Below are 13,394 nucleotides of genomic sequence, written 5' to 3'. Positions count from 1 at the left end.
AGAAAAAAACAAAACGAAAAAAAGCGGACGGATAGAACCCTAGGAGAAATGGTGGAAGCTAAGCTATACAGACAAAATCTCAGACAGAAGCATACACATACACACTCACAAAAAGAGGAAAAGGGGAAAAAAATCATAAATCTTGCTCTCAAAGTACATCTCCTCAATTTGGGATGATTCGTTGTCTATTCATGTATTCTATAGATGCAGGGTACATCAAGTTGATTGTGGAGCTTTAATCCGCTGCTTCTGAGGCTGCTGGGAGGGATTTCCCTTTCTCTTCTTTGTTCACAGAGCTCCCGGGGCTCAGCTTTGGATTTGGCCCCGCTTCTGCGTGTCGGTCGCCGGAGGGCGTCTGTTCTTTGCTCAGACAGGACGGGGTTAAAGGAGCAGCTGCTTTGGGGACTCTGGCTCACTCAGGCCAGGGGGAGGGAGGGATAAGGAGTGCGGGGCGAGCCTGCGGCGGCAGACTCCAGCGTGACGTTGCACCAGCCTGAGGCGCGCCGTGTGTTCTCCCAGGGAAGTTGTCCCTGGATCCCGGGACCCTGGCAGTGGCGGGCTGCACAGGCTCCCCAGAAGGGGGCGTGTGGATAGTGACCTGTGGTCGCACACAGGCTTCTTGGTGGCGGCAGCAGCAGCCTTAGCGTCTCATGCCCGTCTCTGGGGTCCCTGCTTTCAGCCGCGGCTCGCGCCCGTCTCTGGAGCTCCTTTAAGCAGCGCTCTTAAACCCCTCTCCTCGCGCACCAGGAAACAAAGAGGGAAGAAAAAGTCTCTTGCCTCTTCGGCAGCTACAGACTTTTCCCCGCACTCCCTCCCGGCTAGCCGAGGTGCACTAGCCCCCTTCAGGCTGTGTTCACGCCGCCAACCCCAGTCCTCTCCCTGCGCTCCAACTGAAGCCCGAGCCTCAGCTCCCAGCCCAGCCTGCCCCGGCGGGTGAGCAGACAAGCCTCTCCGGGCTGGTGAGTGCCGGTCGGCACTGATCCTCTGTGCGGGAATCTCTCCACTTTGCCCTCCGCACCCCTGTTGCTGCGCTCTGCTCCGCGGCTGCGAAGCTCCCCCCTCCGCCACCTGCAGTCTCCACCCGCGAAGGGGCTCCTAGTGTGTGGAAACCTTTCCTCCTTCACAGCTCCCTCCCACTGGTGCAGGTCCCGTCCCTATCCATTTGTCTCTGTTTATCTTTTTTCTTTTGCCCTACCCAGGTAAGTGGGGACTTCCTTGACTTTTGGGAGGTCAGAGTTCTTCTACCAGCGTTCAGTAGGTGCTCTGTAGGAGTTGTTCCACGTGTAGATGTATTTCTGGTGTGTCCGTGGGGAGGAAGGTGTTCTCCTCGTCTTACTCTTCCGCCATCTTCCCCTCGTCTCTGCATGTCTACTTTCTGTCCATTTTCATTTGTGCCAACAAGGATGAGAATCTCAATACCTCTTTGAGGCCCCCATTAGTCTAATCACACACAAAAGCATTAGTCAGTTAGTCTTTACTGAAGATTTCATGAAGATGGGAAAGCGGAGGGGTTTACAGAATACACCCAACACAAATTTTTTTAAAGTCCCATTCAACACTTCTGTTCTCTAAGGGCCATATTGTCAGTAACGTCCTCTTCCTGCACAAAGACTTTGCCGTCAGTGAGTCCTCTTTCCTTTTCACCATCCTCCAAGGACTGTGCAGACTCCTCTCCTTGTCATAAGCCCAGAAGTTAAGCAACCCTCTTGAGTTACTTGAGTATGCCCACAGGGGTCTCACCCTTCTACCCAGACAGCTCATCAAAATATTTCTTCCAGACAAATAACAGTGATAAAGTAACAGGTGAATGAAGTTTTCTCCATCTCTCTATACACACACCATCTTATTTAATTCTCACAGTATCCTTGTAAGGTGGTATTTTTGTACCTGTTTTATAGATGAGGAAACCAAAACTCAGAGAGGTTAGGGAACTAGCCCAGTGTATAAGCCCTACCTTGTACATTTGTTGTGAAGATGAAATAGGATGACATATAATTCAGTGCTTGCCCCAGTGCAAGTCACAGAGATGGTAATGGTGCATCCACAAGCAGCAGTAGTAACAGCAGAAGCTGTAATAGTAGCAACATCCTTGTCCTATCTAGCTTCCATCACTAGCATAATGAATGCCAGTGACAGGGCCAGCTACATAGTTTGCAGGACCCAAAATGTGGGGCCTGGCCAGGGTTGGGGAAGTCAATTTCCCCTTCCCACAGACCCATCACCCCAACCTATGGCAGATGAGAGACTCCCTCCCCTGCCCTGCCAAGTCATACCTATCTTGGGGCCAGGATGTGCTTGGTCTTTGGGTTGGAGGAAGTGAGAGGCCCCTGCTGAGTCATTCACCATGTTGCCCACCAAACACACTATAAGTTGCTGCTTGGGGCAGGGATGGCCGTTGGCTTGCTTACCCCAAGAAGCCACAGGGTGGATGACCCTCCACACCAATACCACCCACCAGCACAAGGGGAGGAAGGAGTGTAAGGGCAGAATGAAAGCCAGCCCCTGCCCCACCCTTCTCAATGCCACCTGATTGCTACCCCAGGCAAAGGGCAGCAGCATTTGCGGGGTGATCCAGGGAGGGGCCAGGGTTACCGGGGCAGGGCCCTGGGCAGCAGGAGGCAGGGAACGGACAGCTAAAAACTCATCCTAGGAAGGCAGTATCACATGTGCGCTGAGGTTCTAAGCCCCAGCAGATGCTCCATAGTCCCATCAGACTTCATTTACAAACACCAATTTGAAGTTAAAATTATTTAGAATTGCAAGACTGCAGAGCATTAAACCAATCTCTGGGCTCTTCTGAGAACTAGGCCCTATGGGACAGCACTAATCACATGCCCGTGAAGCCAGCCCTGATCACAGTGGATACGCAAGTGCTTCAAAAACTTTTAATGCTGTATAAATGTAAAGCATTATTGCTGTAATCACCAGTAGGAAATAATATTAGGCCCTAGCAACTCTGTTGGCTTTTACTTAGTAGCCCCAGGTTTGTAAGAACAAAGGAGATTGCTGAGATATTTGTTTTTCCCCCAGGGAAGAAATATGTTCCCAGATATTTCAAGTGACCTTGGTCACGCATTCTGAGTGGTAGGGTGAAACCAGAGTTTTCGGGGAGCATCCTTGCCCTCCCCACAGATCTCCCTTGTAATAGATATGCCAAGGAGGAGATCTGGATTCCTCCTCAGATCAGAATTGTGGATTCTCCCATCTAAGCAGAAAAAGGAACTCCCATCCTAGAGCTTCCCACAGCATCTGCTCCCCTCTACCCACCTCCCCAGCCTCCAGGAACAAGGGGCTCTCTGTCCCATACCTTCTATTAACTCAGAACTTGAAAAGCTGGGATGTCCCAGTGCCTTGAGTCACTCCTCAGTCCTGTAGGCCAGGCTGGGCTTCAGCACCCCTCTACACCCATGTTAGGCACAGATTTGATTTCAATAGAGCAGATCTGCAAGAGCATTATTTATATTTACAGGAGCATCCAGTGATTTGGAATAAACCAGTTATTAAACAACTCTTTGGTCTACATCATAATTAGAAAAAGCAGCTGAGAGAAAGGGAGAAAATGCAAATTAGAACATTCTCACCCTCCATATCCACTAGGGACCCATTGAGTGCAAAGTTGTAATTTACTAAATGATAGCCTAATGGCCTGAAAGAGTTAACATGGCTTCCCACGTTATTTCCACCCAGAGAGTCATTTCTGCCCTAGGGGTACGAGGGCTCATCCTCCCCTCAGTGCAGACGGTGTACAGACCTAGCCGCTTAAATGGATTTTCGTAGTCCGGCACTACAGACCCCACTTAAGTGTTCATCAGACAGGGGGTGGGCACAAGTTCTACGAGGGGCTTTCTGCCCCTCCTCACCCCGACCCACACCTGGTCAGAAACTCCTGGGAGCTTACGTTCCTTTTATGCTGGGGTCTTTCCTCCAGAGCCAGTGAGGGTGACAGCAGCGCCACCACCAAGTGTTAGGCTAGGCACTGCTCTGCAAGTGAGGGGATGTTTCAGAGCAAAGCTGGTATCAGTCACTGTTCTGACATAGCCCCCTTCATAGCACCTTGTCTAATGCAGTAGCTGCAGGGTCATGGGAAAATACATGAGGCTTGGAGTTAGGAATTTTGAATTCCAGCCATGGTTCTGCTGCTTACTAGCTGTGTGCCCTTGTGCAAATCGATGAACCTCTCAGGGACTCAGTTTCATTATCTATGAAACAGGAACAGTATTAGCCGTACCAACCTCTGGGTTGCTGTTTAGAGGATTAATTGAGATAGTGTGTGAATATATTTTTTCAGCTAGAAAATATCTTATAACTGATCATTTTTTAAGGAGACAGCATGGCATAAAGAAGAAATCATGGGTCTCAGAGCCATACACCCTGTATTTAATTCCAGTGCTGTTAGATCTTGAAAAAATTACTTAACGTCTCGGAGCCTCCATAATTTCTTCATCCAGAAAAAAGACGGTAATAGAATAATAGTAACAACCCTCCAGGGTTGTTGAGGTAATGCATATAAAGTCCTAGTACATAGTAGGTACATAAGAAATATGTTTCTTCCCTTCCTGTCTCTTTCCCATTCCCAGAAACATCTTCCACAGGTATGCACTTCTCTTTAGCTCCAGAACCTCAAAGTCAGGCTCCTCTCCCCTGTGGCTCAAGCAAACTCTACTGCATCCTCATGCTGAATTCTCTGGCTCCTCTCCTCTGCCTCCCAAGGTGCTGGCAGGAAGAGAGAAGGGAGAACCTGATCTTGAGTGTTGAACATAAACATGTTATTCTGACCTGCACCCATGTGACACAAGTCTATGCAAAAATTGTTCTTGATGATTTCTTAATTAACACTGATTCAGATTCTGTTAAAATTTTTTAAAATTTATAGAGCTGTCCCATGCCCTTGGAAGTATTGACCCCACTGGTTTATAGTACCTCTTTAGCAGAACCTTCATCTTTCCCCACACAAACTTGTTCCTTCCCTGTTTTTTCGCCATATGTCTAATATCTAGAGGTCATCTTGAACTCCACTTTCTCTCTTGCCCTCACCCTCCATTCAGCCACCAGGTCATTGAGATGCTACATCTTTGTATCTCCAGATCCATCCCTATCTACTTTATCCCCACCCCCTCCCCCAGCCCTTACCTCAGCCCCGTATCATTTCTCACCTGGATTTCTGAAGTGGCTTCCAAAATCATTTTGTATCAGATTGTTTTGAGAATTAAATGAGATAATAAATTTTACATTTGTTAGCATAACAAAGCACAAGGCCCCTGCCCCCCAATAGGTACAAAATAAATGGTAACTATACAAAAGTTTCAGAAAAGAAGTTCTCCCTTAGTTTAAGAAGACTTTTGTAGGAGTAAAAGCTCCAACAATGGGATAGGCTTCTTCAGTTGATAATGAGCTACCTGTCACTGGAAGAGTCCAAGTCTTGTCTGAGTAACTCTTTCACTAGAAGTTATAGAGGAGAGTCAAACATCAGATGGGAAGTTGAGATAAACTGTGTTTAAGTTCCCTTCCAAGGAAGTCAGGACACTTTCAATTACAAGTGCCAGAAACCCAACTCAAAATAAGGAATTTATTGGCTCACGAAAGAGATAAAGTCCAGAGGTTTCAGGAAAGACTGGATCCAGAGCCTCGAATGCTTTCACTGGAATCCTTCAGTCTCTCACTCCATACTTCCACTCTGCTCCCTCTGCACTGGCTGCACTCTCGGGCAGACCTTCCCCACAGGAAGGACGCTGGCAGCTCCAGACATTAAGTTCAGCAACCTAGCAATGCCTGTGTCATCAGCTCAGAAATGTCAGTAAAAAGAGTTCCCCTCTTTCCCAGTGTTTCCTGTACAGTTCTGGTCCTGACCCTCCCTGAACGAACTACTGTGGCTGAGTGATGGAACCTGTTGTTAGGCCAGTGGATCACAGGTCCTCTCCATGGTCAGATCTTTCAGGGCTTTCTAGAATTTCATGGCTCAGGACTGGAGAGGTGGGTCCCCAGTGAAAAATCAGACTACTGGTAACAAAAGTAGAGGGACTGGGTATTAAGCAGGAAAAAACAGTGAATATCACCATACCTTCCTATCCTAAGATTCAGTTATTCCAACCCAAAATTATTATTTTAATATAATTAATATTAATATAATTGTTATATTAATATTAATATAATCCATATAATGATATAATTAATCTTTAAATAAACTAGTATTAAAATAATGATTTTAATATGTATTATGTAATTCTTTCTCCCTTTGTCCCTCTAGTATATTTCAGTACTCCTAAGGTACATTACTACAGAATTAGCATAATGACATACCTAATCACCAAATGATAGGCTGTCTTATCCTCCACAAAATCCTGTGGGGGGAAGAAACTTTATTATGAGTCTACTGTACAAAAAGTTACTGTCCACTCTCAGGTGCGTGGGCGCTTCTTCACCTACACAGCTTGATAAGCACACCAGAAGGTGCTATGGGAATGAGCTTTGTTATTTAGTTCAATTGATAAGTTGGAGTAGCCTCTTGATTCTGAAGGCTTATGAATTAATACTAGAGTGAACTTAATTCTTTGGTTAAATAATTATTGTGCTCCAGGTATTATGGTAGATTTTTTTACATGGGTGCACACATTTAATCCTTAAACAACATCCTTAAAGAACAATTATCCCTATTTTACAGATGCAGGAACTGAGGTGCGCCAAGGTTAGCAACTTGCTTAGAGCCTACAACTAGTAAATTATAGAGCCAGACTTGAACTCAGGTAGGAGCCCACAGCCTTCTTCTGTACATTACACCACCTCCTTAAGGTCTCCAATTACAAGTCTCCACTATGCTGTAAACCATATTTTTCTGAACAAAAAATCAGATCTCATGGTCTGACTCATTTAAAGGCAGCTGTCCTGGGAAAGCTGGAATGTACCGCCACTTAGTGAAAGAGACACCCCGATCAGATTACTGGAGCATTGTCTTCTCATAGCTAACTTTGAAAGTTGCTGCCAGTGTTGTACACAGCTGTTTGGTTGGCTAAAGGTGTTGTTAGAAGGATGAGGTACTTAACACCTGTGCTGTGAGGCTGAGACTGATTCTCAGGGGCTGCTTGTAAGCAAAGTCTGCAAGCGAATGTCTTAACTATGGCTCAGTGGAGCTGTATGTGGCTCAGGCCTTGAATGTAGTTAGCATCCAAAAGAAGTCCCTAGGTCTAATTCAGAAGACTGGGGCAGAACATTCCTGGCAGATGGGCTTCAGTGTTTACATTCATTCCCCCTGGATTCCAAGCCTGCTTGCCTTCAGGAAAAAGTGTAAAAGTCTCTTCTGCTCTGGGTTGTTAGCTAGGTAGTTAGATCTGTAAATATGCCCATGGATAATAGGCAGTCTATAAGTTGTTTTAAATTTACTATCCAAATAAAGGAATTTTTCCACAGCAAAAGTATGATCATGCAATAAAAATAATAAAATCTATGAGCATTGGAAGTCAGCCTATGCCTTATGTGTCTCATTAATGACAAGCAGGCGCTGAGTATAAGGGAGAGCCACATTGCTTCTGCAGTGGACACACACCGCCAACAGCTACACATGCCCAAACACCACTCAGAGCCTTCCCTAACGCTTACCTCTTGTGGAACTCGATTTTGTCGCTTTGCCGTTACACAGACTCTTTCTCTCTGACTCACGTGCCATGCCCTCTATCTACACATACCAATTTTTTTTTTTTTTACAAAATTTAAAGTCCCACTTTCCACATATTAGAAGGTAAAATTCCACAATATCATGATTATAAATCCATATTCATAGTGCTCCTATCTCTACAATAGCTTAGTTCTGAAATATCTTTCTGTTAGAAACTTGTTCACGTGGTTAAAATGATTTATTTGAGAGTGAGGTTTCCTGAAACTTTTCTATCTAGCCAGCGGGCCATGTATCATCACACGGTGTAAAATGGAAAATGTGGGCGCTGTCCAGAGTTCTGACCTCAAACCTTCTCTTTCGTAATTATACACGTGGTTCTATTTGATGGCAATTCCACTCCCAGGCCCTCCAACTACCAGGAATTAGCTGATACCAAATCATATTTCTTGCCCTCACCTCTCTCCTCAGCTCCAGATTTATATTCTGTCTTCTTTCTGCATGTGTCTATTTGGAAAGCAACTAAAATTCAATGTCTCAAACTTTCTTTCAAGTGTTCAGTAAATATTCGCCTAATGCCTATCTGGGGTCAAGAGCTGAACGTAAATTATCGCATAAGCAAGGTCCTTGATCACATGCAGTCTTATGAGGATATCCATAACTAAACTAATAATTACCACAAAAAAAAAGATAAATGCTATATTAGAAGAAGCAAAGTTACTATGAGAAAAAAAGAATTTTGTCTAGCAAGTGCAGGGCAAGGGATGTATTCAAATTTTCCTAGGGTAAGTTACATGTTAGTTGAAATCCATAAGGATTTCCAAAAGGAGTTACCCAGAGAAAGAGTTCCACAAAATTAGAGTCCATCTCTACTTTATCTTCCTATCCCTGAGCACCCAGCTCAATGTTTGAGATCATAGGCATTCAGTAAATCTTGGCATAATGAGAAGTATTTTTATCTCACTACCATTTAAAAAAATCACTAATATGGTATAAAGGATCACAGGACAGCTCTCTCTAGCAAATACACACACAAATACACAATTTGAAACATGTTCGTTGGTAAGACTGATTCTAAGTTACCAGAGCTTTAATAAAAAGTCAAAAGGTTCTCAGTCTCTCTCATCTCTTCATCACCTTTTAATCCTATTTACATCTGAGACAGCCTTCCTGGACTTTGTTTACTGATCTGAGGTATTTCCAGCTTTAAGTTTTGTATGCTTGGAATCATAACTCTGAAGGATAGAGGCAGCTTCTATTTAAGTAGGTTTGTACCATGCCTGCTTTTTTCATGGTATTTTTATTTTCCTTTTACTTAAAAATGCTCAAAACAATATAAAGGTAAGGAATTAAGAGGTACAAACAATCAGGTATAAAATAAGCTACAAGGATATATTGTACAATCTGGGGAATATAGCCAATATATTATAATAGCTATAAATAACCTTTATAACCTTTAAAAATTGTGACTTACTATATTGTGCACCTGTAACTTACATAATATTGTACATCACTATACTTCAATAAAAAAATAAAATTGAAAAATGCTCAAAACAAACTAAAACCTGTAAAACATAATAATGTAGAATACTAAGATAAGCCAACATTGAGACAAGAAAGATCTTTTGCTTTAATATTCTTAAATATAAGAATATTTCTTCCTCCAAGAATCTCAAAGCAGTTAAGTATATAATTCTAGTTGGCTTAAGACCAACAGTCAGAGATGAATCTATTACATCATGGAATCCCATGATTGAAGATCAGGTTTCTTCATAGTTTCAGGTGCTAAATCTATATAGGTCAATCAGAAAAGGAATGCCTGCCTTTTTGTTCATTGTCTTCCTAACCCAGAAAACCGTCCTCATACTAGATTTGCATGATTCCTCCACATAGCTCCGGATGGAATGATCAACCCTGTTGGCCTTTTCCCTTGTTTTTCTGGAAATTTTACTCAAACATTAAATCCCTTCCTGTTTGGGATTACTAACATTGAAGGTAATAGGTATCTATCCCTATTCTATCTCAGAATTCTAAGACATTTTTATCAGAGTGCATATCCCAATGCTGTGAATGTGAGAGGTGTTGAATAAAGGTTTTTAAACAAGAACATTTTAGCTAACATTTTTGGAGTGCTTTTTATGTGCCAGATACTATAGTTAATTCTTTACAACATGTATAAGTGAGGGTTCAATCAGAGAAGCAGAACCAGTGGGAGGTGTATACTAAGAGATTTATTGCAAGGACTTGACCCATGTGATTGTGAGGACTGGCTAGGCAAGTCTGAAATCTGTAGGGCAGGCTCTTAGGAAGGGCAGGCTTAAACTCTTTGGCAGGGGCTGAAACTGCGTTCACAGATGGAGTTTCCTTTTCTTTGGGGAAACCTCAGTTCTGCTCTTAAGGCCTTTCAACTGATTGAACCTGATTATCTAGGATAACCTCCCTTAGATAAAGTCAACTGATTATGGACTTTACTCACACCTACACAATACCTTTATAGCAACACCGAGATTAGTGTTTGATTAAGTAACTTGGGACTATAACCTAGCCAAATTGGCACATCAGAAAGACCACTCTACACGGGTAATCGCATTTCCTCCTGACCACAACTCTGTGAAGTCATTTCCTTTATTATCATACTCATTTTGCAAAGTGGAGAAGTGAAGCTGGAAACAGTTAAGTAACTTACTCAAGATCACAAAACTACCAAGTGGAATAGCCAATACTTGAACCCACTGGCCTGTTTCCAAAGCCGGGAGCTTAACTATTTGCATAGTACTACCTCCAAACCAATGAATAAATCATTGTAATTCTATTCCTCTAAATCTGTACAGAGGACTCAAATCAGTGTTTTATGTATCTGTTTGAAATGCTACCACCATCTTTAGACTTTCTGAGACTAGAATATTCAACATGGTCTTCTGGATAATTTTTTAAACACAAACTGGAGAATCCCAAATGTTAGTCCTTTCTGATATAAAATTGCTACTCTTAAATAAGAAGTTTATGTCAGAAGGGTTGCAATCCTGGTGACCTGTAATGGACTGAATGCTTTACATTTCACTGGAGCTATAGGGAGTTTGGGAATTTGCACTATAAGAGTCTTTTCTGAATTGTCTCATTTTTCAAGAAACAATGTATTACTTAATATAACCAGGGTACTAAAAATCAATAGATATCCTCCAAGTAAAAGAACACAAGATTATATATCATTTGTATTTTAAATAACATAAATTGGAACTTGACTGATTTTTAGCAAAAAATAACTGAAGGAAAAAATAATTCTGACATTGAATATCCTGGGGAACCATAGTATCATGGTAAGTGTCTGAACAAATGGCAAAAATTCATGGTTTTGCTCCACTTCTAGTTAGGTTAGGTCATTGGGCAAGTGAATTAACCGTTCTAAGTATCAATTTCCTTTTCTACAATATGAGAGAGTTTTAGAAGGTGATCTCTTACATCCTTTATGCTGTTCTAGAACATAAAAATGTCTAAAATTTCAGCTGTAAGTAGGCCAGAGAGTAAAAAGTCATTCTTCTGTGAATTATGCAATGTTTTTACTCCAACCAGTAGGAGATTATACTGAAAAGACCTTTATATTTTAATATGCATACCTGGAGGTCATCACCAAATTTCATTATTGCCATGCTGAAGTTAATTTCCAGGACTACAGTATTTCAGATGTGAGCTGATTATGCTGAATGGAGCATCAGTGACAGCTGCTCTGGACAGCAACTTTCCCTCCCAGTTCCCTCAAGAAGAGTTTTCGTTAGTCAAGCACAAATGCTGACAGGGAATTAGATTTCCATCATTCTCTAAAGGTGCTTCAGACACAAAATGGCCTACAGCCCCAAATTATTCTATAGTACAGAGGATTCGACACAATACAAAAATGCTAGCATAACTCCTTTCTAAAGAGCCTGCAGTTCATCACTAATAAATGACATCTCAGATAGCCCAATATTGTTACCAGAGAACAATATCGAGAAGAGAATGATGCTTTCTTTGGGAAAGCATTCTTTGGTTATTGGGAAATGTCATTCTTTGGTTATTTGCAAGATTGGGAAACTAAGAAAACACCTATTCCACCTCAAGTCACATGTGTTTCAGTTGCAGAGTGAGAAATAGAACTGAATGGCCTGACTTCCCAGCCCATCAAAAAGTTTGCTGATCTCAGAAAACAGACATCCGAAGAAGCCCCAGGCAAGAAGGCAGGTCATGTTCAGTAAGGAGTACACCAGTCAAGAAGGCAGCTCATGTCCAACCTGTTTCGCTTTCTATAGGTGTAAGACAGAAAATCAAAAAGCTTCACGAACCCCTTATGGAAATGAGAAATAGTTTCCATATGGCTAAGGGCTCACACTCTGGAGGTTGACAGGCATGAGTTTATATCCTAGCCCCATCCTTTGCTAGCAGGGTGGCTTCAGATACTGTTGCCCTGAACTTCACCAAAGCAGACAATGACATGACAGTAGACAAAACGGTGGACATTTAGTGCTTAAGAAAGTGGATGTTGTCCCATAACTGATAGTTGCACATCTCTCTAAACCTTTTTTTTATCTGTAAAGCGAGAATAATAATAAAACCTACCTCATAGGGCTGTGAGAATTAAATGAGATAATTCACAGATGTCTGGCAAATAAGTGCTCAGTAAACGTTACCTATTATTTTAAAAATCGATTAATATTTCTATTTCAGTGTCTGATGTTTTGCAGTTGATCAAAATCGTTGTTCTTTGGTTTTAAGACAATAAATGCGTATTCAAAAAGTTTTGAAAGAAAATGTGCCCAGAACAACAGGTTGATTATAAGAACCGTTTGGAGTTCATCATGTCATACATTTCCTTAAGTACTTTTATGTAAAGTTTCTTTATTCCAACCTATTTTTCACAAGCTCTTTGGGTGCTGTTACCTTGTGTTCAAACGTTGGATATCCTCTGTGGGAATCTGTGGTTCGTATCCCAGACTAAGTGGGCAACTCACGCTTTTGGATGGAACGCTGAAACAACGAGGAACTGAAGTGTGTGGGTTGCCAGATATGTTTATTCGAATGTTATGGTATTAAGCAGTCTGTAAGCCACATACTATTTTTATTTATTTATGGCAAGGAAACACTATTGGCATTAAAAACATATATACAGGAGGGGCTTCCGGAGGGGCTTCCCTGGTGGCGCAGTGGTTGAGCGTCCGCCTGCCGATGCAGGGAACACGGGTTCGTGCCCCAGTCTGGGAAGATCCCACATGCCGCGGAGCGGCTAGGCCCGTGAGCCATGGTCGCTACTAGGCCCGTGAGCTATGGCCGCTGAGCCTGCGCGTCTGGAGCCTGTGCTCCGCAGCGGGAGAGGCCACAACAGTGAGAGGCCCGCGTACCAAAAAAAAAAAGAAAAATAGGAGAAAGGCCTTGTCATTTAAGGTCAGATGTATTATACTTCATTTAATTGGCATAATTTTGAAGAGAAACCTTTGCCCAAGTTAGTTTCTACAACTGTTGGTAGCAGTACAATGATAACTTCTGTGGGAACTGGGGGTGGGGGGAGAGGTGTTTGAATCGTATCAAAATCTTACTCAGAATCTTAACTGCGACCCTCCAAGTCTGCTGGGGGCCGATCACTGCCCTCTGAGAACAGCTGGAACGCTAGTGGCTCCGGGTGGTGCGACCACCAGTAACCCAAGTTGAGGAATGCTGTGGCTTCTCCTGCGTCGTGAACTCGAAGCAGCTTGGTTAGTGGGAGGAAACTCGAGGTGGCCTCGGGGACAGAGCAGGACCTGCCTTCTCCCCCTCTTCCTCCTCC

General features: G+C 42.9%; 1 protein-coding gene across 8 annotated transcripts in view; it reads left to right on the top strand.

Moving 5' to 3' along the window:
* ANKS1B (ankyrin repeat and sterile alpha motif domain containing 1B) overlaps positions 1-13,394 on the top strand; it is an 895,734-nt gene that overhangs the window by 714,348 nt on the left and 167,992 nt on the right. The window lies entirely within an intron of this gene.

The sequence above is a fragment of the Lipotes vexillifer genome, unplaced genomic scaffold (genome assembly GCF_000442215.2).
Source record: "Lipotes vexillifer unplaced genomic scaffold, Lipotes_vexillifer_v1.1 scaffold237, whole genome shotgun sequence".
Classification (NCBI taxonomy): domain Eukaryota; kingdom Metazoa; phylum Chordata; class Mammalia; order Artiodactyla; family Lipotidae; genus Lipotes; species Lipotes vexillifer.
Note: the sequence above shows the minus strand (reverse complement) of the source record. Positions and strands in the feature narration are given on the sequence as shown.